Here is a 26174-nt window from a genome sequence, read left to right as displayed (position 1 = left end):
AAAACAACTTGCCCAGTGGACAGCTGACCTTCCCAATGCCTGCCCCCCAACCAAGCCTCGGGTCATCTACCATCAATGGTGCTACTCGGCGCCGAGCTTGCGGCCAACGCCTCGCCGTAGGCAATTAGGCTTGTACACCAGTGCCTGGTCTCCAGTTGTCTTAGACCCCCTTGCCACTGGACCAAGACCTTGCTCAGCTAAGCCCTGTGCTTGCGGGTGTGCAGCGGCCACCCCACATTAAAAGAACTCACGTACAGGCATCTTCCACTTCGCTAATATGAAGTTCGGGACCTGGAACGTCAGGACCCTCATGGACAATTCGAACAGCAACAGGCCAGAACACCGCACCGCCATAGTTGCCCAGGAACTTAGATGTTTTGACATTGACTTCGCCACCCTAAGCAAGACCCAACTGGTAGGGGAAGGCCAGCTCAAGGAACATGGTGGAGGAGTCCTTTTTCTGGAAAGGAAAACCAGAGGAAGAACGCCAACTTCATGGAGTTGGCTTCGCCATCAAAAATGAACTGGTCGATTGCCTCAAAGACTCCCCCTGCGGGGTTAGCGAATGCCTCATGACTCTTCGTCTTACCCTATCCCGGAACCAATGCGCCACAGTCATCAGTGCATACGCCCCAACACTCGATGCAACAGATGAGGCTAAAGGGGTTTTGTATTCCAACCTTGAGACATCCCTGTCCCGTGTCACCACGGGCGACAAATTGATCCTCCGAGGTGATTTTACTGCCAAGGTCGGCAAAGACACAGCCCTCTGGGGAGGCGTGATTGGCATGGAGGGGGTAGGGAAAGCCAACTCCAGCGGCACCCTACTCCTGACAAAATGTCTAGAACACGAACTCCTCATCACCACACCCTGTTCCACCAGAGGGACAAATACAAGGCATCATGGCAACTCCCTCGCTCAAAACACTGGCACCTGCTCGACTACGTCATCATCCGAGCCAGGGATTGCAAGGATGTACGCATCACCCGCACCATGACAGGAGCTGACGACTGCTGGATGGACCACTGCCTAATCCGATCCATCATCGATATTAACATAGCCCCAAAGCAGAGTGAACAGCACAAGCAGTGCCGCAAAATGTTAATGCCGGGGCAATTAAAGACCCAGCTAAGAGAGCCCTATACAGCCAGCGCCTCACAGCTAACCTGGCGTGTCTTGATGACCCTGAGATGTTGAATGCCCACAGCGTTGGTCTGCCGTCCAGGTCTCCATAACCAGTGCCTGTGAAGAGACACTTGGTTACTCAACCAGAAAACACCAGGACTGGTTTGATGAAAATGATCAGGAGATCCAAGAACTAATAGATCGTAAGCGCAGAGCATTTCTGAGCCTCAAGCAACAATCCAGCTCGGGAGCTGCAAAGCAACATTACAGACGGCTCAAGGCTGCGGTCCAACAAAAAACCCAGGACCTAAAGAACAGGTGGTGGATGGAGAAAGCACAGGAGATATAACAACTGGCCGATAGACATGATATGCAAGGATTCTTCATTGCAGTCAAGGCCACCTACGGTCCAAACTCCCAAGGCCCCACCCCACTGCTGGCCAAGAACGGGGAAACACTCATCAAGGACACCAAGGCAGTCAGGGCCCGCTGGAAGGAGCACTTGAAGATCTCCTCAATTGAGACTCTGCCTCTTGCAGAGACATCGTTGGTGATATATCTCCAGAACTTGAGGAAAAGAGTGTTCAAAGACCAGGCCCTCAAATCTATCACCAAGCTCATGGTCTACAAGGGCTGTAGTAATACCCGCCCTCCTGTATGGATCCGAGGCATGGACGATGCACAGAAGGCACCACAAGTCGCTGGAGATCTATCACCAACGATGTCTCCGCAAGATCCTGCAAATCCCCTGGGAGGACAGGCGCACCAACATCAGTGTCCTCGCCCAGGCTAACATCCCCAGCATTGAAGCACTGACCACACTCAATCAGCTTCGCTGGGTAGGCCACATAGTTCGCATGCTAGCCATGAGACTCCCAAAGCAAGTGCTCTATGCGAAGCTCCCTTCACGGCAAACGAGCCAAATGTGGGCAGTGGAAATGTTACAAGGACACCTTTAAAGCCTCCCTGGTAAATTGCGACATTACCACTGACACCTGAGAGACCCTGGCCGAAGACCGCCCTTGGTGGAGAAAGTGCATCCGGGAGGGTGTTGAGCCCTTCGAATCTCAACGCTGCGAGCGTGAAGAGGTCAGGCGCAGGCAGCGGAAGGAGCGTGCAGCAAATTAGTCCAACCCTCCTTCCCCGACGAATGTCTGTCCCACCTGTGACAGGGTCTTTGGCTCTCGCATTGGACTGTTCAGCCACCAAAGGACTCACTTTAGGAGTGGAAGTAAGTCTTCCTCGATTCCGAGGGACTGCCTATGATGATGATGATGGAACTGCGAGTTTTCAACTCACACATTGTAGGAACAGACAACTCTTCCAGGAGCAAACCCACATGGGAAAACTGCCCTGCAACATTCAGCCCTCAACTGCTTTCAACGCAGCCATTTTGCCAGTCTTAGGGCTGGAAGGCATAGAATGAGTGGGGAAGGGAAAAGCTGGAGATCACACCCTGGCGACCAAGTTCAGAGTGAATAACATTATTTCTTGTTATTCGTTTTTCCCCGACTCACTCACATGCATACACTACAGCACAGGCCATGACATACAGGGGTTAGTTTTCTGATACCTTGTACCACTGTGGTCAGCCATGGCTCAGTGGGTAGCACGCCCGCCTCGAAGGCATAAGGTTGTGAGTTTAAAGTCCCACTCCAGGAACTTACACACATTAATCTAGGCTGACACTCCAATGGAGTGCTGCACTGACAGAGGTGCTGTCTTTCAGATGAAACGTTGAACTGAGGCCCTGCCCGACCTCTCAGGTGGATGCAAAAGATCCCGTGGCACTATTTTGAAGAAGGGCAAAGGGGTTATCCCCTGTGTCCTGGCCAATATTTATCCCTCAATCAACATAACAAAATAAACCAGATTATCTGGTCATTATCACATTGCTGTTTGTGGGAGCTTGCTGTGTGCAAATTGGCTGCTGCGTTTCTCACATTATAACAGTGACTACACTCCAAAAGTGCTTAACTGGCAGCAAAGCACTTAGAGTCTTTCTTTTTCTTTCCACTGACTGGACATCGTACACAGTGGGCAGTTTATCTGAAAATTGCGAGTGCACTTTCGGGGATGTTCTAATCAATTGCCTGCTGTGTGTGAGGCTCCAAAGCATTTGGGCACTGTTTGAAGAGATGTCTCGAAGCAAGATCCCCCTGTAAGACAAAGGTCCTCCACCAGCCTGTCCTCGCCGCACAGCACTGACCCCCAGTCATCAAGATTCACGGCGCGGCCCTGGGCAATGTGGACCACGTCCCATACCTCGGGTGCCTTTTATCAACAAAGGCAGACATTGATGCGGAGCTTCAACATCGCCTCCAGTGCGCCAGTGCAGCCTTTAGCCGTCTGAGGAAAAGCGTGTTCAAAGACCATGCCCTCAAATCTACCACCAAGGTCATGGTCTACAGGGCTGTAGTAATACCCGCCCTCCTGTATGGATCAGAGACATAGACCATGTACAGAAGACACCACAAGTCGCTGGAGATATATCACCAACGATGTCTCCGCAAGATCCTGCAAATCCCCTGGGAGGACAGAAGCACCAATATCAGTGTCCTCATCCAGGCTAACATCCCCAGCATTGAAGCACTGACCACACTCGATCAGCTTCGCTGGGCAGGCCACATAGTTCGTATGCCAGGCACGAGGCTCCCTAAACAATTGCTCTATGTGGAGCTCCTTCACGGCAAATGAGCCAAAGGTGGGCAGTGGAAACGTTAGAAGGCCACCCTCAAAGCCTCCCTGGTAAAGTGCGACATCCCCACTGACAACTGGGAGTCTCAGGCTGAAGGCCGCCCTAGGTGGAGAAAGTGCATCTGGGAGGGCATTGAGCTCTTCAATTCTCAACGCCACGAGCGTGAAGAGGTCAGGCGCAGGCAGCGGAAGGAGCGGACAGCAAATCAGTCCCACCCTACCTTCCCCCGACGAATGTCTGTCCCATCTGTGACAGAGTCTGTGGCTCTCGTATTGGACTGTTCATCGACCAAAGGACTTACTTTGGGAATGGAAGCAAGTCTTCCTCGATTCCAAGGGACTGCCTATGATGATGAAGGCTGGGAGGCTGCAAATTGCATACATTTAAAGGTAAGTAGAAGAAAGAAAGACTTGGATTTATATCGTGCCTTTTAAGATCACCGGGCGTCCCAAAGCGCTTTGCAGCCAATGAAGTACTTTTGGAGTGTAGTCACTGTTGTAATGTGGGAAAAGCGGCAGACAATTTGCGCACAAGCAAGCTCCCACAAACAGCAATGTGATAATGGCCAGATAATTTGTTTTTGTTATGTTGGTTGAGGGATAAATATTGGTCAATACATCGAGGATAACTCCCCTGCTCTTCTTCGAAATAGTGCCGCTTGAGAGCACAGACGGGGCCTCGGTTTGATGTCTCATCTGAAATACAGTACCGCTGGCAGTGCAGCACTCCCTTAGCCCTGGAGTGTCAGCCTGGAATTTTATGCTCAAGTCTCTGGAGTATAACTTGAACCCAGAACTTTCTGACTCAGAGGCAAGGGTGCTACTGACTGAGCCACTCGCTGACATATGGGGGTAAATATTGTTTCAGCCTTTTCAAAGGCTCAAGCTCAAGGCTAGTACTATTCAGTTCCTCTGTCTAGTTCTCCTTCCTATTCACTCCCACACAGGCATATGCTTAATCATTCAAGCATCACACACAGTCAGCATCTTATAATGCAAGCTCTTTTTGAAGGAATATCTTGGACCCAGCATTCTAACATCATCTTCCTTTCCTGACTTTGTGCACATGGAAGAGCAGCTTGACAGTGCTCCAGTGATGTAACCTAAGACAGCAGTCCTCAGTCGCCTGCCTGCATCTCACCATCATTAAGCCTACATCCCAAGTGATGTAGGTAGTATAATTAAGCAGGTCATACAGTGCCCAGGTGAGGAGGAACGAGTGATGGCTCAGAGTAGGAGCAGGGACCAGATGGAGGCATTGGACCAAATGCTCACAGCCTTTCTGATGCACTCCCACTCTAACTCAAGTGAGAGTGGGCAAAAGGGCCACAAATTAGGCCAGGACCCAGATAGACTAGGATTCGGCCTCGCATCAGAGTTTTAGCAGGGATGAAGCCTCTGCCTTGCCCCAAGCAAGGCCAGTGATGTAAGATACTTCTAAAGCCTATGGCTCAGTGTGTAGCTCTCGCCTCTGAGTCAGAAGTTTGTGGATTCAAATCCCACTCCAGGGACTTCAGGTCAAAAATCTAGGCTGACACTGTAGTGCAGTGCTGAGGGAGTGCTGCACTGTCGGAGGTGCTATCTTTCAGATGAGATGCTAAACTGAGGCCTTGTCTGCTCTCAGAGATGGATGGAAAAGATGCCATGGCACTGTTTTGAAGAAGAGCAGGGGAGTTATCTCATGGCCAATATTTATCCCTCAATCAACATAACAAAAACAGATTATCTGGTCATTATCACATTGTTGTTTGTGGGAGCTTGCTGTGTGCAAATTGGCTGCTGTGTTTCCCACATTACAACAGTGACTACACTCCAAAAGTACTTTATTGGCTGTAAAGCGCTTTGAGACGTCCGGTGGTTGTGAAAGGCGCTATATAAATGTAAGTCTTTCGTTTCCCACATCCCTGGCCTCTCACTTTCCAGAAGAATTCATTTGCAGCCAGTATGCCAAGTGGAATCAAGCATACTGGCCACTTTAGTGGTAGAAGTGGAGCCCATTTGTAGGTTCAGGCTTGGGTTGCAGGCTGGACCTCTGAAGGGTAGACAAATATCCTGTAATTTTTGGCCTTCTTACAAAGGATGCTGGCAGGGTAAGCATCACTTCTTTTTCAGTAAACCTTCCCTGTTCCCACCCCCACCCCCCCAACCAACTGACATACTACGCGGGATTTTGGCACGGTCCCCATCACATTTAAATGACATTTAAATCACAACTTTGTCAGGGGTCCCGATGGGCACATCCAGTCACTTACATTGGCCTTCAGTCCTTGTATATCTTCGTCCCAATTTGTCCAATAAGCCGATATAAATCTGAGAGTTGTTGAATTTAGGTGCTTTGCGCTGCTCTAAAGAGTAGATTTAGTGAAAGGAAGTATTTTATTAAGTGATTCTTAGCGCATTTGCTTGAAAATTTCTGATTACAGCTGGCTAAGGGTTCCAGAAACTTCTCAGACTGGTGTTACATTCAGACTGGATACAGACGTTTACTTTTTATAACTTAAACTTGGCAGATATCGTTCTATGTTCCATCTGGAGCCCTGTGTGTAGTTCTGCTTACTTAATCATAGATGATATTATTGCCTTTAAGAGAGCAGTGGCGAGTAACAAAGATGATTCCATATATCAGGAATTTAACTTGTAAGAAAAAGTTAAGGACATTGGTGTTGTTTTCTTTGGAAAGAGACGATTTTGAGGTGATTTAGTTGATGTTTTGAAGATTACAAGGAGAACTGATAGATGCAAACTGTTTGCTGGGGATGTGTTCAAATATCAGGGAAGCAAGCTATACATTAGGAGTAAAAAGGGAAATGAAGCAGAACTTTTTCATCCAAAGTTACCAAAACAGGCCACAAAGGTAGACACTACAAATAGGTTTAAGAGACAATCAGATTTGTTTCTGATAATGAAGGGAAGTAAATACTCAAATCGAGCGAGAGGGCCTTGTTGTGACCCCTCTCCCTCCAGATAGCCCCATAGACTCAGCTAAGACAGTCAATGGGAATCCTTGCTTCAGTTTTTGAGTCAGCTCTGCCTCTTTAAGGTCTCTTGCAAATCTTCTGGTGCTACAGCGGCATCCTCTCCTACTTGCAGGCATCCTCTTGACACGAGGAGTGCCATGCACTTCGAAAGAACCCTGACCCAGGAAAATAAAACCAGGCTGGGGCAGATAGGAAGGGGTGGTGGTAGTCTTGTCCAACTGAAACTCTGCTCGGAAGTGGACAATCCAGGCCATTCAGTACAAAGTGCTTAAAATCTAAGTCTAAGTGTCAGCTGTGGCCCAGTAGGTAGCACTCTTGTCTCTGAGTCAGAAGGGTGTGGGTTCAAGTTCCACTTCCTGGTTTCATACTTAGCACAAAAGCCAGCAGGAAATAAGCATCTTTATTACAGTCTATTGAGCTTGCGAGAAACCTTCAACCAACAGGAAAGAAGTGTGAACACAACCAGAAAACATTTTTAAGTTAGGAAACTTAACTGGAAGAGAATTTTCCACAATCAGAGGACTGGAAGACTGCTAATGTTGTACCTTTGTTTAAAAAGGGAGAAAGAGGTAGACCGAGTAATTACAGGCTAGTCAGTCTAACCTCAGTGGTGGGAAAGTTATTGGACAAAGTCCTGAGGGACAGGATAAATCTTCATTTGGAAAGACATGGATTAATCAAGGACAGTCAGCATGGATTTGTTAAGGGAAGGTCATGTCTGACTAAGTTGATTGAATTTTTCAAGGAGGTAACTCGAAGGGTCAATGAGGGCAGTGTTATATATGTGAACTTGTATTTACATTGTACAGCCACCAGAGGGCTCATCCGCTGGAGTTCCAAGGGATCCCATAATCCCTTGGGTGCACAGGTATTTAAGGAGGCCTCACAGGTTGGAGAGGCACTCTGGAGATCTGCAATAAAAGACTAAGGTAACACATTACTTTGAGCTCACATGTTCAGTCTGACTTTTTCTCCATACTTACCAACTAGCGACGAAATACAGATAGCGAACCCAAAGATGCAGAGAACAGTGGGCATCCTGGAGAAATTCTTGGAGGGAGATGATTGGAAAACTTTTGTGGAGTGACTCGACCAATACTTTGTAGCCAATGAGCTAGATGGAGAAGAGAACACTGCCAAACAAAGGGTGATCCTCCTCACCGTCTGTGGGGCACCAATATATGGCCTCATGAAGAATCTGCTCACTCCAGCAAAACCCATGGAGAAATCATACGACAATTTGTGCACGCTGGTTCGAGAGCATTTGAACCCGAAGGAAAACTTTCTGATGGCGAGGAACCGGTTCTACATCTACAAAAGGTCTGAAGGCCAGGAAGTGGCGAGTTATGTCGCCGAGTTAAGACACCTTGCAGGACATTGCGAATTTGAAGGACATTTGGAGCACATGCTCAGAGACTTTTTCATACTTGGCATTGGCCACGAAACCATACTTCGCAAACTTTTGACTGTAAAGACCCCAACCTTGAGTAAAGCCGTAGCGATAGCCCAGGCGTTCATTGCCACCAGTGACAATACTAGGCAAATCTCTCAGCACACAAGTGCTGCTACAAGTACTGTGAACAAAGTGATGTTGTTTTCGAATCGTAGCGTACAGGGCAGGTCACACATACCTGCAGCTGCATGTCCGCAGATGTCTCAGAGTCCACAATCAAGGGTGATGAATGCAAGGCCATTAACACCTTGTTGGCGCTGCGGGGGGTGATCATCATTTCCATTCATGCCGATTCAAAGAGTACGTTTGCAAGGGCTGTGGAACAATGGGACACCTCCAACGAGTGTGCAGGCGAGCTGCAAATCCTGTTAAGCCTGCAAACCATCATATTGCAGAGGAGGACAGATCCACAGAGGATCACGATGAACCAGAGCCTCAGACCGAGGAGGCAGAGGTACATGGGGTGCAAACATTCACCACAACTTGTCCGCTGGTAATGCTGACTGTTGAACTAAATGGACTCCCGGTGTCAATGGAACTGGACACGGGCGTGAGCCAGTCCATCATGGGAAAAAAGACTTTTGAAAGATTGTGGTGCAACAAGGCCTCAAGGCCAGTCTTAACTCTAGTTCGCACGAAACTAAGAACTTACACAAAAGAATTGATTCCTGTAATTGGCAGTGCTACCGTAAAGGTCTCCTATGATAGAGCGGTGCACAAGCTACCACTCTGGGTAGTACCGGGCGATGGTCCCACGCTGCTCGACAGGAGCTGGCTGGGAAAGATATGCTGGAACTGGGACGACGTCCGAGCGCTATCGCCCGCTGACAACACTTCGTGTGCCCAGGTCTTAAACAAATTTCCTTTGCTGTTCGAACCAGGCATCGGGAAATTCCAAGGAGCAAAAGTGCAGATCCACCTAATTCTGGGGGCGCGACCCATCCATCACAAGGCGAGAGCAATACCGTACATGATGAGAGAAAGGGTAGAGGTCGAGCTAGACCGGCTACAAAGAGAGGGCATCATTTCACTGATCGAGTTCAATGAGTGGGCCAGTCCGATCGTTCCTGTCCTCAAGGAAGATGGCACCATCAGAATCTGTGGCGATTACAAAGTAACTATCAATCGTTTCTCCCTTCAGGACCAATACCCACTACCAAACGCCGTCGACCTCCTTGTAACACTGGCGTGAGGAAAGACGTTCACGAAGCTGGATCTGACTTCAGCCTACATGACGCAGGAACTGGAGGAATCATCGAAGGGTCTCATCTACATCAACACACATAAAGGTCTTATTGTTTATAACAGATGCCCGTTTGGAATCCGATCAGTGGCAGCGATATTCCAGAGAAACATGGAAAGCTTACTGAAGTCGGTCCCGCACACCGTGTTCTTTCAGGACGACATCTTGGTCACAGGTCGGAACACAGTCGAGCAACTGCAGCACCTGGAGGAGGTCCTTAGTCGACTCAACCTTGTGGGGCTCAGGTAAAAACGCTCAAAGTGTGTTTTCCTGGTGCCTGAAGTGGAGTTCTTGGGAAGGAGGATTGTGGCGGACGACATCAGGCCCACCAATGCGAAGACGGAGGCAATCGAGAACGCACCGAGGTCACAGAACGTGATGGAGCTGCGGTTGTTTCTGGGACTCCTGAACTACTTTGGTAACTTCTTATCGGGTCTTAGCACACTGTTAGAACCACTGCATGTCTTACTACGAAAAGGGGACGAATGTGTTTGGGGCGAAAGCCAAGAAAATGCCTTTGTAAAAGTGAGAAAATTGTTATGCTCAAACAAATTGCTTGTGTTGTATGATCCATGTAAGCGTTTGGTGCTAACATGTGATGCATTGTCATATGGCGTCGGATGTGTATTGCAACAAGCTAATGATTTCGGGAAACTGCAACCGGTTGCTTATGCATTTAAGGAGTCTGTCTACGGCTGAGAGAGCTTACAGCATGATTGAGAAGGAAGCGTTAGCATGTGTCTATGTGGTAAAGAAAATGCATCAATATCTGTTTGGGCTAAAATTCGAATTGGAAACTGACCATAAGCCACTAATATCCCTGTTCTCTGAGAGTAAAGGGATAAATACCAACGCATCGGCCCGCATCCAGAGATGAGCGCTCACGTTGTCCGCATACAACTACGCCATCTGCCACAGGCCAGGCACAGAAAACTGCATCGATGCTCTCAGTAGGCTGCCATTGCCCACCACGGGGTGGAAATTGTGCAGTCCGCAGATCTAGCCATGGTTATGGAAGCATTTGAGAGTGGGCAATCACCCGTCACTGCTAGGCAGATCAAAACCTGGACAAGCCAGGACCCTTATTATCTCTAGTCAATAACTGTGTGCTTCACGGGAGCTGGTCCAGTGTCCCAGTGGAAATGCAGGGAGAGATTAAGCAGTTCCAGCGGCGCAAAGATGAAATGTCCATACAAGCAGATTGCCTTCTGTGGGGCAAACGAGTAGTGGTCCCCAAGAAAGGCAGAGACACCTTCATCAATGACCTCCACAGTACCTACCCAGGCATCGTAATGATAAAAGCGATAGCCAGATCCCACGTGTGGTGACCCAGTATCGATGCGGACTTAGAGTCCTGCATTCACAGATGTAATACATGCTCGCAGTTAAGCAATGTACCCACGGAGGTGGCGCTAAATTTATGGTCTTGGCCCTCCAAACCATGGTCTAGGGCACACGTCGACTATGCAGGTCCGTTCTTGGGTAAAATGTTCCTTGTGGTTGTATATGCGTACTCCAAGTGGATTGAAAGTGAGATAATATCGGCTAGCACGTCCGCTGCCAATACTGAAAGCCTGCGGGCCATGTTTGCCACTCATGACTTACCCGATGTCCTTGTGAGCGACAACGGGCCATGTTTTACCAGTGCTGAGTTCAAAGAATTCATGACCCGTAACGGGATCAAACATGTCACATCTGCCCCGTTTAAACCAGCGTCCAATGGTCAGGCAGAGAGAGCAGTGCAAACCATCAAGCAAGGCTTGAAGAGGGTAACTCAAGGCTCACTGCAGACTCGGCTATCCTGAGTCCTGCTTAGCTACCGCACGAGACCCCACTTGCTCACTGGGATCCCACCTGCTGAACTGCTCATGAAAAGAGCACTTAAGACAAGGCTCTCGTTAGTTCAACCTGATCTACATGAACAGGTAGAGAGCAGGCGGCTTTAACAAAGTACATACCATGATAGCGCAAATGTGTCACACGAGATTGAAATTAATGATCCTGTATTTGTATTTAATTATGGACAAGGTCCCAAGTGGCTTCCCGGCACTGTCGTGGCCAAAGAGAGGAGCAGGGTGTTTCGGGTCAAACTTTCAAATGGACTCATTCACCGGAAACACTTGGACCAAATCAAACTCAGATTCACGGACTATCCTGAGCAACCCACCTTGGACCCTACCTTCTTTGATCCCCCAACATACACACCAGTGGCAACCGGCACCACGGTTGACCACGAAGCAGAACCCATCATCCACAGCAGCCCAGCAGGACCCAACACACCAGGCAGCCCAGCAAAGCCAGCTGCACAGCAGCCCAGCGAGGGCCTAATGATTGATTCAACAATATCAGCTTTCACATCGAGACGATCAACCAGGGCAAGAAGGGCCCCAGATCGACTCACTTTGTAAATAGTTACACTATTGACTTTGGGGGGGGAGTGTTGTTATATACGTGAATGTATATTTATCTGTACAGCCACAGGAAGGCTCATCCCCTGGAGTCCCAAGGGATCCTATAATCCCTTGGGAGCACAGGTATTTAAGGAGGCCTCACAGGTTGGAGAGGCACTCTGGAGACCTGCAATAAAAGACTATGGTCACACATTACTTTGAGCTCAGTGTTCAGTCTGACTCTTTCTCCATACTTAACAGGCAGGGAGTATGATGTAGTGTATATGGATTTTAGCAAAGCATTTTATAAAGTTCCACATGACAAACTCGTCACGAAAGTAAAAGCCCATGGGATCCAGGGCAAAGTGGCAAGTTGGATCCAAAATTGACTCAGAGGCATAAAGCAAAGGGTAATGGTTGATGGATGTTTTTGTGACTGGAAGGCTGTATCCAGTGGGGTTCCACATGGCTCAGTGCTGGGTCCCTTGCTTTTTGTGGTATATATCAATGACTTGGACTTGAATGTTGTGGATATGATTAAGGAAGTTTGCAGATGACACTAAAATAAGTTGTGTGATTGATAATGAAGAAGAATGCTGCGGATTGCAGGAAGGTAGCAATGTACTGGTCAGGTGGACAGAACAGTGGTAAATGGAATTCCATCCGGATAAATGTGCGTTAATGCATTTGAGGAGATCGAACAAGGCAAGGGAATACACATTAAATGGTATGACACTGAAAAGTGTAGAGGAACAAAGGGACCTTGGAGTGCAGGTCCACAGATCCCTAAAGGTAGTAGGCCAGGTAGATAAGGTGTTTAAGAAGGCATATGGAATACTTGCCTTTATTAGTCAAGGCATGGAATCCAAGAGCAAGGCTTGATCTGTATAAAACACTGGTTAGGCTGCAGCTGGTGTACAGTTTTGGTCTCCTAACTTGAGGCAGGACATTCTTGCTATTGAGGGAGTGCAGCGAAGGTTCACCAGACTGATTCCCGGTTTGGCTGGACTAACATATCAAGAAAGACAGGATCAACTGGGCTTGTATTCACTGGAGTTCAGAAGAATGAAAGGGGATCTCATGGAAACATTTAAAATTCTGATGGGTTTAGACAGGTTAGATGCAGGAAGAATGTTCCCAATGTTGGGGAAGTCCTGAACCAGGGGTCACAGTCTAAGGATAAGGGGTAAGCCATTTAGGACCGAGATGAGGAGAAACTTCTTCACCTAGAGAGTGGTGAACCTGTGGAATTCTCTACCACAGAAAATTGTTGAGGCCAATTCACTAAATATATTCAAAAAAGAGTTAGATGTAGTCCTTACTACTAGGGAGATCAAGGGGTATGGCGAGAAAGCAGGAATGGGGTACTGAAGTTGCATGTTCAGCCATGAACTCATTGAATGGCGGTGCAGGCTCGAAGGGCCGAATGGCCTACTCCTGCACCTATTTTCTATGTTTCTATGGAGTACTGTGTGCAGTTCTGGTCACCACATTACAGGAAAGATGCGATTGCACTGGAATGGGTGCAGAGGAGATTTACAAGAATGTTGCCTGGACTGGAGAATTTTGGCTATAAGGAAAGGATGGAGATGCTGGGTCTGTTTTCTTTGAAACAGAGGAGGCTAAGGGCAGACCTGATTGAGGTGTATAAAATTATGAGGGCCTGGAAAGAGTGGATAGGAAGGACCTGTTTGCCTTGGTAGAGGGGTCAACAACCAGGGGACATCGATTTAAAGTAATTGAGGGGAGGTTTAGAGGAGATGGCATAGTCAGAATCTGAGGGACCGGCGAATTTCTTCACCCAGAGGGTGGTGGGGGTCTGGAACTTACTGTCTGAAAGGGTGGTAGAGGCAGAAACCCTCGCCACATTTAAAAACTACTTGGATGTGCACTTAAAGTGCTGTAACCTTCAGGGCTACGGACCAAGAGCTGGAAAGTGGGATTAGGCTGGATAGCTCTTGGTTGGCCGGCGTGGACACAATGGGCCGAAATGGCCTCCTTCCGTGCTGTAAATAAATTTCTATGAATCGCACTGCTAGCAATGGAGTAAATGCAATGGAGATCTTGCTGAACTATCCCCTGCATCCCATATCTAATATATTATTGCAACGGATATGGGAGCATAGATGTTGTCATATTGAGGAAATGGATTCTGACATTATGCAGAGGGGATTGAATGTTTTTAATGGTTCAGGGAAAATGATGGCTTTACTATAGACAGGATAACAGATATGAATTCCTACCTCCTACAAGAAAAGAGGCAATTAATGCTCTTCCAGATTCAAGACTTTATCTCAAACTTGTGTGATGAGGGGGATGGAAACATCTGTAGTTTTTCTACAAACTGAACTCCTCTGTGCAAGCTCCATTTCATGAACCTATCATCCTCCAGTCTTATATTGTCTGAAGTGAACTGCAGCCTCCTCCACAGCACTCTTAAAGGGACACCTTCTCTTGAGAATGATAAAACTCTCTCTGCATTTGTATGTTGGAGCCACTACCTCTACAGCCAGTCCATTTGTGCTGCAGCAATGGGTAGCGCTGCAAAGCAAGCTCTTACAAAGCTTTCTCTTTAAATAGTACGGTTTTTATCTGCGTTACTCTGTCTGTGGAGAGATGCTCAGTGACAAGTATAACACCATGGTGTGTGTAACATATATGGAGGTACCACAAATAAGTCAGTTCTAAGGAATGATCTGACCCTGCCTTTATTTGTTTTAGATACTGATAGACCTATGTATTTCCAGCATTTTCTGTTTTATTTCAGCACTAAGAAGCTTTGTCAATTACTTTCCAGTGGTGACAAGCCCTCTTTTTGAACTTTAAAACATTTTTTTTTGTTAATTTATCCCATCTGTGTACTCTTTCCCTCTTTAGCTTGCCTGGCTTGATGGCTTTGTAGCCAAGAGGGCAGATGGACTGTCAGCTGCCAGTCAGTCACCAGTGGCCCCTATAACCGGCCAGGAGGAGCTGGTAGGGACAATGCAGCTGTGAATCTCTCCCCTTCTAATTTTCCTCGTAGTCTCCCTTGCAACTTCCCCATTTGGCATGGCTCAGATCATGTCCCCGTTACATGGGATACGCAGCAAAGGCCCAACAAGGCAGCTTTGAACAATGCAGACTCTAGTGCAGTGAAATCAGAGTAAGCAGATCTTGATTGTGAGTTTGTAAGTGGAAGTGATTTCACTGTAATTCATACTAAATGCATGCTTTCGTTTTTCTAGTACATTCAGAATGTTCAAGTCCGGAACTGTCCTTTACAGACCGATGCTTGTTTTTACTGTAATGTGCAAGCTGAAAGAGCACTGTTTGCCTTTAAATCATTTCACCTAGTGAGCAAACAGAAGGCAGCACATAAGCTCAACTACCGATGTCATTTCATCTAAAGCTGGGTCTGCTGCTAAATTTTTTAAAATTTGCATAAATTATTAAACAAGCAAAGCGACACAAGTTTTCGCAGTAGTAGATCTAGCAGCTGCCACAGTGCAAACCTTCCCTGGTGACCAAGATGGCAGAATTATAGCTGTGTTTTCAGAGCTAGCTGTTCTGCCTGTAAACACTCTGGAGGTGACAGTGTCCCTTCAAATCCATATGAAATGAAGCAGAAAATCTGAATCCAACAACAGATTTCTCAAAGCGATTTGATTTTCTCTTCCTTTCTTTTGACAGTACTGTATCTATGAAACATGCATCTATAGTAACACATGGGAGGCCGGAGTCACTTTGCACAAGTGGGCACAAACGACCAAGCAAGCGCTGAGAAATCAGGCAGAGACCCATGTCACCAGATCCTTGCCATCATCATGGTTCGGCTGACGTAAAGTGCTCTCCTATATTCTGTGCAGGAGGTTCATTTAATATTGAAATTGATGGAAATTGGATTTAAATGTGTCTGTGCACAATTCCCTAATTTTGAGACCAGAAGTGCACAGTGTGCTCTTCTTGCCCGTATAGAATGGAAAGTGAAGGCCTGACATGTTCTCGGCTTTGAGGAAACTGGAACTGCAGATTTTATTTTTGAAAACTACATTTCTGATTACCCATGCAGCAGTGAGTACAAATCCAGGCACAACTACAATGCTGCTTCACCGGGAAGGCAGTAATGGACTTTTGCCATCTGCTGGAATCTGACCTCCACAACAAGGAGGGCACTGCCAGTCACAGTGAAGGACACCATGGCACTGTGGCATGCAGTTCAGAAAGTGTATGATTGCACAGATGCAAGTCGTGGACTTCTGCATCTTATAGCGTATCTTTTTGCACACTCTCAAAAAGTGCATAAAACAGTGATCAGACAGCAGCCTTTTTTTAAATACAGGCCCTGAGAGATCCAAAGCCCAGGCTCTGAAGCTAAGATGGTTAATAGGTTCCTGCTCCTCCGCTGTCACCATCTGCTCATTAGTGTTTTTTGCTTCACTCAGTACATCCTCCTTAAACTGTCTGACTAAATCCCCTCGGGTGGATGGACCTGTATTGCAACAGCAACAACCAGCATTTATATAGTGCTTCTATTCTGGAAAAACGTTCCAATATGTTTCACAAGGACGTTATCAGACAAATTTGATATTGAGCCGCGTAAAAAGATATTAGAAAGGGGACCAAAAGCTTGGTTAAAGCGGTTCTAAGCAGTGACTTAAAGGAAGAGATGATCAGAGAGGCGGAGAAGTTTAGGGAGGGAAATACAGAGCTTAGGGTCTCGTCAACAGAAGGTACGGCCAACCAATGGTGGAGCGGTTAAAATCAGGGATGTTCAAGAGGCCAGATTGGAGGAGCGCCGACATCTCAGAGGGTTGTAGAGCCAGAGGAGGTCACAGAGATAGTGAGGGACGAGGCCATGGAGAGATTTGAACACAAGGATGAGAATGTTAAAATCAAGGTGTTGCTGTACCAGAATCCAGCGTAGGTCAGTGAGCTCAGGGTGAGTGGGACTTAGTGCAAGTTAGGATACGGGCAACAGAGTTTAGATAAGCACAACTTTATGGAGGGTGGAAAGTGGGAGGCATGCCAGGAGAGCATTGGAATAGTCGAGTATGGAGGTAACAAAGGCACGAATGAGGGTTTCAGTAGAAGCTGAGCTAAGATGGGGTGGAGCTGGCCGATGTTACGGAGGTGGATATATACAGACTTGGTGTTGGAGAATATATGGGGTCAGCTCAGGGTCAAATAGGATAGCAAAGTACGAACAGTCTGGTTCAACATCAGTCAGTGGTCAGGAAGGGGGATAGAATCGATGGCTCGAGAACGGAGTTCTGGCAGGGGCTGAAGTCATTGGCTATGGTCTTCCCAATATTTAATTGGAGGAAATTTCTGGTCATCCAATACTAGATGCTGGACAAGCAGCATGACAAATCAAAGATTTGAAAGGGAGAGAGAAAGTATAAAAAGAGAGGGAACCATTAACAAAATCAGCCAGCATGGGGGCCAAGGAGGGACGTTGGGTGGTCGGCAGTTTGGTGGGAATAGGTTTGAGGGTACAGAAAGTGGGTTTCATGCATAAATTAGCTTGGAGAGGGCATGAGAGAACATAGATAGGAGGGAAACTAAAGAATGATGTGAGTTCAGAGCTAGGACAGGGAGGGGTTTTTGGGGGAAGGTTGGCGCTGTGGGCTATGGGAAAGGAGAGAAGCAGCAGAGGCCGCTGAATAGATGGTCTCAATCTTAATGCCAGGCAGAGTGAGAGACACAGGGTGCTATGAAGTGCTTGCTTTCTGTACAACTTTGGGTCATGTGACTTGTTTCCGGGATGCCTATAGAAACACATGGGTGTAGAGTGTTTGTTTTACACTCTACCTTGATTCGTAGACCACGGGAATTACAGGAAAGGACTACACGTGACGCAAAGTTTAGGCCTAACCCAACTGTTAGTTTTATTACGCAAAAACCAACTAAAAATGACAGAACAAGAGTTCTGAAAGAATTGACCGAAGACATGCAATCACCCATCCAGTTAGTTGCTGTTATCGTCGATTATAGGCTCATGGTCATTGGTTCTGTGACCGGTTGTCCCTCTCCAATGTTCCCTCTTTCTGCTTGTTTTCTTCCTTTCGTTCCCTTCTTTCTTCTCCTTCTTTCTGAGTTGCTTCCAGCTCGTACATATACATTCATTTCATGAATAAATGTCCTACTGCGCTGGGTTTTCCATTAATGCATCTGGATCGGTTTTGTTGTTTGTGGTGACCCATTTGATTGGCTGCGGATATGGGTTTGGACATCCACAATTTGCACACGGAGTCGACAGGACAAAAGATAACTCCTTATCTTTAGTGCCCCATTATCCAAAAATACATGCCTTGTGGGATCCTTTGTTGTCCTGGTTTCTTGCAGACTTGTAGTCACTGTAGGAAACTGTCTTTCCCCCTCTGGCCAATCAATCTAGGGGCTCCTTGGTTAGATTGTATCAATCCCTTTGTTTTGATGCATAATCAGGTCTAACTCCTGACCGCAGAGATTGTTTTTAATCGGTGATGAGTCACGGCCTGCCCCAGGCTGGCACCTTTTTCTCCCCTACCCAGTCAGTCCCAAAAGTTTGTTTTAAACCATTTTTAGTCCGTGGCCTCTTCCTGTGCCTTTTTGTGAAAGTGTGTAAACCTTACAAGGGGATCATGTTAGATTGCTTGCTTCGAGACATCTCTTCAAACAGTGTCCAAATGCTTTGGAGCCTCACACACAGCAGGCAATTGATTAGAACATCCCCAAAAGTGCACTCGCAATTTTCAGATAAATTGCCCACTGTATACGAGGTCCAGTCAGTGGAAAGAAAAAGAAAGACTCTAAGTGCTTTGCTGCCAATTAAGTACATTTGGAGTGTAGTCACTGTTATAATGTGGGAAACGTGGCAGCCAATTTGCACACAGCAAGCTCCCAAAAACAGCAATGTGATAATGACCAGAAAGTCTGGTTTATTTTGTTATGTTGATTGAGGGAAAAATATTGGCCAGGACACCGGGGATAACCCCTTTGCCCTTCTTCAAAATAGTGCCGCGGGATCCTTTACATCAACCTGAGAGGATAGACAGGGCCTCAGTTCAACGTCTCATCTGAAAGACAGTACCTCCGTCAGTGCAGCACTCCATTGGATTTGTGTATGGAGAAGAGTCAGACTGAACACTGTGAGCTCAAAGTAAAGTGTGACCGTAGTCTTTTATTGCAGGTCTCCAGAGTGCCTCTCCAACCTGTGAAGCCTCCTTAAATACCTGTGCTCCCAAGGGATTATGGGATCCCTTGGGACTCCAGGGGATGAGTCCTCTGGTGGCTGCACAGAGTAAATACGAGTTTACATATATAACAGCACTCCTCCCGCCCCCCAAAGTTAATAGTGTAACTATTTACAATGTGAGTCGATCTGGGGCCCTTCTTGCCCTGGTTGATTGTCTCGGTGTGAAAGCTGATGTTGTTGAATCATTTGTTGGACTCGCTGGGCTGCTGTGCAGCTGGCCTTGCTGGGCTGCCTGGTGTGTTGGGCCCTGCAGGGCTGCTGTGGATGATGGGTTCTGCTTTGTGGTCAACCGTGATGCCAGTTGCCGCTGGTGTGTATGTTGGGGGATCAATAAAGGTAGGGTCCAAGGTGGGTTGCTCAGGATAGTCCGTGAATCTGAGTTTGATTTGGTCCAAGTATTTCCGGTGAATGAGTCCATTTGAAAGTTTCACCCGAAACACCCTGTTCCCCTCTTTGGCCACGACAGTGCCGGGAAGCCACTTGGGACCTTGTCCATAATTAAATACAAATACTGGATCAATTTCGCGTGACACATTTGCGCTATCATGGTATGCACTTTGTTGAAGCCGCCTGCTCACTACCTGTTCATGTAGATCAGGGTGAACTAACGAGAGCTTTGTCTTAAGTGCTCTTTTCATGAGCAGTTCAGCAGGTGGGATCCCAGTGAGTGAGTGGGGTCTCGTGCGGTAGTTAAGCAGGACTCTGGATAGGCGAGTCTGCAGTGAGCCTTGAGTTATCCTCTTCAAGCCTTGCTTGATGGTTTGCACTGCTCTCTCTGCCTGACCATTGGACGCTGGTTTAAACGGGGCAGATGTGACAAGTTTGATCCCGTTATGGGTCATGAATTCTTTGAACTCAGCACTGGTGAAACATGGCCTGTTGTCGCTCACAAGGACATCAGGCAGGCCGTGCGTGGCAAACATGGACTGCAGGCTTTCAGTGGTGGCAACAGACGTGCTTGCCAACATTGTCTCACATTCAATCCACTTGGAATACGCGTCTACAACCACAAGGAAAATTTTACCCAAGAACGGGCCTGCATAGTCGACGTGTACCCTAGATCACAGTTTGGAGGGCCAAGACCATAAACTTAGCGGCATCTCCGTGGATGCATTGCTTAACTGTGAGCATGTATTATATCTGTGAATGCAGGACTTTAAGTCCGCATCAATACCGGGCCACCACATGTAGGATCTGGCTATCGCTTTTATCATTACGATGCCTGGGTGGGTACTGTGGAGGTCATTGATGAAGGTGTCACTGCCCTTCTTGGGGACCACTACTCGATTGCCCCACAGAAGGCAGTCTGCCTGTATAGACATTTCATCTTTGCGCTGCTGGTGCGGCTTTATCTCTTCCATTTCCACTGGGACACTGGACCAGCTCTTGTGAAGCACACAGCTTTTGACTAGAGGTAATAAAGGGTCCTGGCTTGTCCAGGTTTTGATCTGCCGGGCAGTGACAGATCAAATGCTTCCATAACCATGGCCAGATCTGCGGGCTGCACCATTTCCACCACCGTGGTGGGCAATGGCAGCCTACTGAGAGCATCGGCGCAGTTTTCTGTGCCTGGCCTGTGGCTGATGGCGTAGTTGTATGCGGACAACGTGAGCGCCCATCTCTGGATGTGAGCCGATGGGCTGGTATTTATCCCTTTACTCTCGGAAAACAGGGATATAAGTGGCTTCTGGTTCCAGATTGAATTTTAGCCCAAACAGTTATTGATGCATTTTCTTTACCCCATAGACGCAAGCTAACGCTTCTTTCTCAATCATGCTGTAGGCTCTCTCAGCCTTAGACAGACTCCTGGATGCATAAGGAACCGGTTGCAATTTCCCGAAATCATTAGCTTGTTACAATACACATCTGATGCCATATGACGATGCAGCACATGCTAGTACCAAATGCTCACATGGATCATACAACACAAGCAATTTGTTTGAGCATAACAATTTTCTCGCTTTTACAAAGGCATTTTCTTGGCTTTTGCCCCAAACCAATTCATCCCCTTTTCGTAGTAAGACATGCAATGGTTCTAACTGTGTGCTGAGACCTGGTAAGAAGTTACCAAAGTAGTTCAGGAGTCCCAGAAACGATCGCAGCTCCATCACGTTCTGTGTCCTCGGTGTGTCCTCGATTGCCTCTGTCTTTGCGTTGGTGGGCCTGATGCCGTCCGCTGCAATCCTCCTTCCCAGGAACCCCATTTCAGTCACCAAGAAAACGCACTTTGAGCATTTTAACATGAGCCACTCGTGGTTGAGTCAATTAAGAACCTCCTCCAGGTTCTGCAGATGCTCGACTGTGTTCCGACCTGTGACCAAGATGTCGTCCTGGAAGACCACGGTGTTCGGGACCGACTTCAGTAAGCTTTCCATGTTTCTCTGGAATATCGCCGCCGCTGATCAAATTCCAAACAGGCAGCTGTTATAAATGAAAAGACCTTTGTGCGTGTTAATGCAGGTGAGGGCCTTCGTTGATTCCTCCAGTTCCTGCGTCATGTAAGCTGAAGTCAGATGCAGCTTCGTGAACGTCTTTCCTCCCGCCAGAGGTCGTCGGCCTTTGGTAGTGGGTGTTGGTCCTGCAGGGAGAAACGATTGATAGTTACTTTGTAATTGCCACAGATTCTGACGGTGCCGTCTCCCTTGAGGACTGGGATGATAGGACTGGCCCATTCGTTGAACTCAACCTGGGAAATGATACCCTCTCTTTGCCTCCGGTATAGCTCGATCTCTCCCCTTTCTCTCATCATGTACAGTATTGCTCTCGCCTTGTGATGGATGGGTCGCGCCCCTGGAATTAGGTGGATCTGCACTTTTGCTCCTTGGAATTTCTCGATGACTGGTTCGAACAGCGAAGGAAATTTGATTAAGACCTGGGCACACGAAGTGTCATCAGCGGGCGATAGCGCTCGGACGTCGTCCCAGTTCCAGCATATCTTTCCCAGCCAGCTCCTGCTGAGCAGTGTGGGACCATCGCCCGGTACCACCCAGAGTGGTAGCTTGTGCACCGCTGCCTCATACAAGACCTTTACGGTAGCACTGCCGATTACGGGAATCAGTTCTTTCATGTAAGTTCTTAGTTTCATACGAATTGGAGTTATGACTGGCCTTAAGGCCTTGTTGCACCACAATCTTTCGAAAGTCTTTTTGCCCATGATGGACTGGCTCGCACCCGTGTCCAGTTCCATTGAAACCAGGTGTGCATTTAATTCAACATTCAACATTATCGGAGGACAATTTGTGGTGAGGGATGAGGTAATCTATTCGCGCCAACAGCGTCTCCCCGCCATACTTTAGCGCCTAAGCAGGAATTCCATCCGCACTCGTAGCCTTGTTACTCTTGAGCTGTTTTATGGCTTTGCCTGCCTTGTGCAGCATTGGGGTTTCACTGAGGTGGTGGCGGGTCGCATGCTGCGGGATGGAGTTGAGAACACTCGAGTCAAAGGCAGAGTTTCGATTGAGGAGATCTTCAAAGTGCTCCTTCCAGCGGGCCCTGACTGCCTCGGTGTCCTTGATGAGTATTTCCCCATTCTTGGCCAGCAGTGGGGTGGGGCCTTGGGAGTTTGGACCGTAGGTGGCCTTGACTGCAGTGAAGAATCCTTTCATATCGTGGCTGTCGGCCAGTTGTGCTTTCTCCATCCACCACCTGTTCTTTAGGTCCCGGGTTTTTTGTTGGACCTCAGCCTTGAGCCATCTGTAATGTTGCTTTGCTGCTCCCGAGTTGGGTTGTTGCTTGAGGCTCAGAAATGTTCTGCGCTTACGATCTATTAGTTCTTGGCTCTTCTGATCATTTTCATCAAACTAGTCCTTGTGTTTTCTGGTTGAGTAACCAAGTGTCTCTTCACAGGCACTGGTTATGGAGAGCAGACCAATGCTGTGGGCATTCAGCATCTCAGGGTCATCAAGGCACGCCAGATTAGCTGTGAGGCGCTGGCTGTATAGGGCTTTCTTAGCTGGGTCTTTAAGTACCCTGGCATTAACTTTTTTGCGACACTGCTTCTGCTGTCCCCTCTGCTCTGGGGCTTTGTTTATATTGATGATGGATCGCATTAGGCGATGGTCCGTCCAGCAGTCGTCAGCTCCTGCCATGGCATGGGTGACACGCATATGCTTCCGATCCCTGGCTCGGACGATGACGTAGCAGGTGCCAGTGTTTGGAGCGAGGGTGTTGCCACGATGACTTGTATTTGTCTCTCTGACTGAACAGGTTGTTGGTGATGAAGAGTTCGCATTCTAAACATTTTGTCAGGAAGGTATCACTGGAGTTGGCTTTCCCTACCCCCTGCCAATCACGCCTCCCTAGAGGACTGTGTCTTTGCCGACCCCGGCATTAAAGTCACCTAGGAGGATCAATTTGTTGCCCATGGGAACGTGGGACAGGGATATCTCGAGGTTGGAATAAAAACCCTGTTTTGCCTCATCCGTTGCATCGAGTGTCGGGGCATACGCATTGATGACTGTGGCGCATTGGTTCTGGGATAGGGTAAGGCAAAGAGTAATGAGGCATTCGTTAACCCCGCAGGGGGAGTCTTTGAGACGGTCGACCAGTTCATCTTTGATGGCAAAGCCGACTCCATGAAGGTGGCGTTCTTCCTCTGGTTTTCCTTTAGAGAAAAATGTGTAACCTTCACCATAACCTTCTTTGAGCTGGCCTTCCCCTGCCTGCCGGGTCTCGCTTAGGGTGGCGATGTCAATGTCAAAACATCTAAGTTCTCAGGCAACTATGGCAGTGCGGCGTTCCGGCCTGTTGCTGTTGGAATTGTCCATGAAGGTCCTGGTGTTCCCGTCCCGAACTACATGTTAACGAAGCAGAAGATGCCTGTGCGTGAGTTATTTTAATGTCGGGTGGCCACTGCACACCGGCAACCACACGGGCTTAGCTGAGCAAGGTCTTGGTCCAGTGGCAAGGGGGTCCAAGACAACTGGAGACCAGGCACTGCTGTATAAGCCTAATCGCCTGTGGCGAGGTGTTGGCCGCAAGCTCGTCGCCAAGTAGCGCCATTGATGGTAGATGGCCCGAGGCTTGGTTGGGGGGGCAGGCATTGGGAAGGTCAGTTGTCCGCTGGGGTTCCGAGGGATGTTTTGGAAAGTTTCTTGCAAGGTTAAAAATTTCACCAAAGTTTTCCAAGTTGTTGTAAAAGTTTAAGAGTTTAAAAGTATTTCCAGATTATTTTTTTTAAAGTTACACAGGTTGATTGAAAGTTTAATAAATAGATTAAGAGTTGATTAAAAGTTCACTAGCCCCACAGACACAGATCCATGAGTGGAACTTTAGCTCACAATACAAAAGGTGCTGCTACAGTAACTATTGTGCAGTAAGATATATACTGTATAGTTTCATAACAAAATTGCTTCTTAGGAGGTCAAAATCAGACATGTAGACCAAGAAAGTAGTTTCACGCCAGGTGCAAAGTGGACACCAAAAGACTTGGGCTGGAATTTTCCAGGGTGTCAGTGGGCGGGGTAGGCGGTTGGTCATATGGGAAAGTGGTTTTTTTGACAGCAGGTTGGGAACCCGCTGTCAATCCATGAGCAGACCCGACAGGCAGCGGTGGCCGACCCAATTAAACTCATTGTAATGTACCTAACAAATCATAACAGGCTGTTTAAATTTACCTTTTCACTTTAGCTTAATGGTCATGGAAACCACACTGTTCGGAGGTCACGTCTGTCAACCTGAGGCAGGAGTTCAGTGGCCATTGCTCCAGCTGATTACTTGACAACTTCAAATGTTCAGTAAAACCTCCCACCTGACAGATCATCACTTTCCTCAGCAACAAGCTGGTTCTCAGTCCATTTCCAGCACAGATTCTGCAGGATTTCCACTTTCTACTCTCCATCCAGTCTTACCTCATTTGAAGAACAATCTCACCACTGACAGATCGCTTCTGTCATCTATTCTTCACCTCCCATCTATTCCATCAACATGGGTGCCCTTTATGCTGTCTCATCTTGGTCCTCAGAATCGGACCACGATGAGCCAACACCAGCAGCACCAGGTAGATCAGAAGCACCAACAACAACACCAACCTTCTCCACAATCATCTGGTGCTGCACAAGACACAGGGCATCAGCACTTGACCACATTGCTGCCCGGGACGCCAGGGATGGCCTCACCATGGCCAGATTTATTTCACTTGACGCTGTACATCCTGGTTACCACATGATGTGCTAAGTTGACACCGTCCCATAAAGCATTCCTTCAATGGCCAAGCCATTCCTTGCACCCTCACCACTATTGTGGAGGTACCATTATATCTCACCATTCACTCCAACTCACTAAGCCACTTTCAAAGGTGCACACGAATCTGTCCAAGACCGGAAATTGTTGAAAATAAAGATTTTAATGTTTGTCAGCACATTAATGGAAACTTTATATAAACATTGGATAAAACACCCAAGTGCCTACCCTTGTGTGTTGTTAGTTGGTATGCATGCATTGGAAGAGTGTGAGTGTGAGGAGTTGCTCATGAGATGGGGATGTGATAATGTAGATAGAGAGGGATAGGAGGTGCAAGCTAAGTTGGTGTGAGTAAGGATGTGCAGGAGTAGGGTAGGGATGGCAGAGAGATGGTGATGTGATGAGAGGCGCAGCAGGGTGAGGCTGAATGTGGCTTTGTAGTAACGTTTTGTGATCTAATGAGATCATCGAAAGGTTTGCGCCACTGCACCCAGGTCCTCCTGACCACATCCTTGCTTTTGCCCTCCTGTATAATGTGCAACCAGGCTGTTTTAGTCTCCAGGCAATTTGTCTTCCGCCCACTGGAAGGAAAGAGGACCTCCCTACCTGCTGCGACTCCCTCCTTAAGCATATGGAGGGAGCCATGGGAGAGCCTGAGTGGAGCCCTGCACCTCTGTGCAGTGCTGGTCAGTGTTTGCAGCACTTCAATGTTGTAGAACACTGACAGCACAAATGCAAAAGAAAGGTTACTGCACAAGATAAAAGTTCACGGGGTTGGGGGTAATATATTAGCATGGATAGAGGAATTATCTACTGCAGAGGGTTGTTGATGCTAGTTCGTTAGATATATTCAAGAGGGAGTTAGATATGGCCCTTATGGCTAAAGAGATC

Source organism: Pristiophorus japonicus, chromosome 1 (genome assembly GCF_044704955.1).
Source record: "Pristiophorus japonicus isolate sPriJap1 chromosome 1, sPriJap1.hap1, whole genome shotgun sequence".
Taxonomy (NCBI): Eukaryota; Metazoa; Chordata; class Chondrichthyes; family Pristiophoridae; genus Pristiophorus; species Pristiophorus japonicus.
The sequence above is the reverse complement of the archived record's forward strand: the minus strand, read 5'-3'. Positions refer to the sequence as shown.